Below are 379 nucleotides of genomic sequence, written 5' to 3'. Positions count from 1 at the left end.
TCGGAGAAAATAAATGAGTGAGAGGATGTTGAGGAGATGCTGTCTTCAGCTTAAGCAGATGCGTTGTTCTTGCAAAAGGCCACGGAAAAACTGAATAATGCCCAATGAATTTGCGACATCTTCCACATCCAGTTCGTGGAGAAGGTGGTGATTGGAAGGAGATGTAGACAAATTGTGAATTGGGTTTCGTCTCCACTTTCGCACCATTATCAGCGTTTCCTTGCTGTACTGTGATGGGGGGAGGCATGTGGCAGTAGTGAACCGTCACATGGAAGGCATCTACCTACAGCTCAAAGCACACATGCAGAGACGACTTCAATTGGAGCAGTAAAGGACAAATTTATAGTAAGGAATATTACTGTGACGTTGGTGTCTGCAA

Source organism: Echinococcus granulosus, assembly GCF_000524195.1.
Source record: "Echinococcus granulosus chromosome Unknown EG_S00015, whole genome shotgun sequence".
NCBI classification, from domain to species: Eukaryota; Metazoa; Platyhelminthes; class Cestoda; order Cyclophyllidea; family Taeniidae; genus Echinococcus; species Echinococcus granulosus.
Note: the sequence above shows the minus strand (reverse complement) of the source record.